Here is a 209-nt window from a genome sequence, read left to right as displayed (position 1 = left end):
GGTAAATAGAGCAATCTAGTCAGCATTCTTCTCTTCAGAATAAGAAATTCATTGATCTATCTTACAAAATGCACCTACAATTTTGCACACAAATCATTTTATTTTTCAGGATCCACCCCTTCTTTACTATAACTCAAAAATCTAAAGAGAATTTTTTGAAAAAAGACCCCAATAATGGAATGCCTCCTGAAGAACATTCTTGAAATATG

Source organism: Penaeus monodon, chromosome 21 (assembly GCF_015228065.2).
Source record: "Penaeus monodon isolate SGIC_2016 chromosome 21, NSTDA_Pmon_1, whole genome shotgun sequence".
Taxonomy (NCBI): Eukaryota; Metazoa; Arthropoda; class Malacostraca; order Decapoda; family Penaeidae; genus Penaeus; species Penaeus monodon.
Note: the sequence above shows the minus strand (reverse complement) of the source record.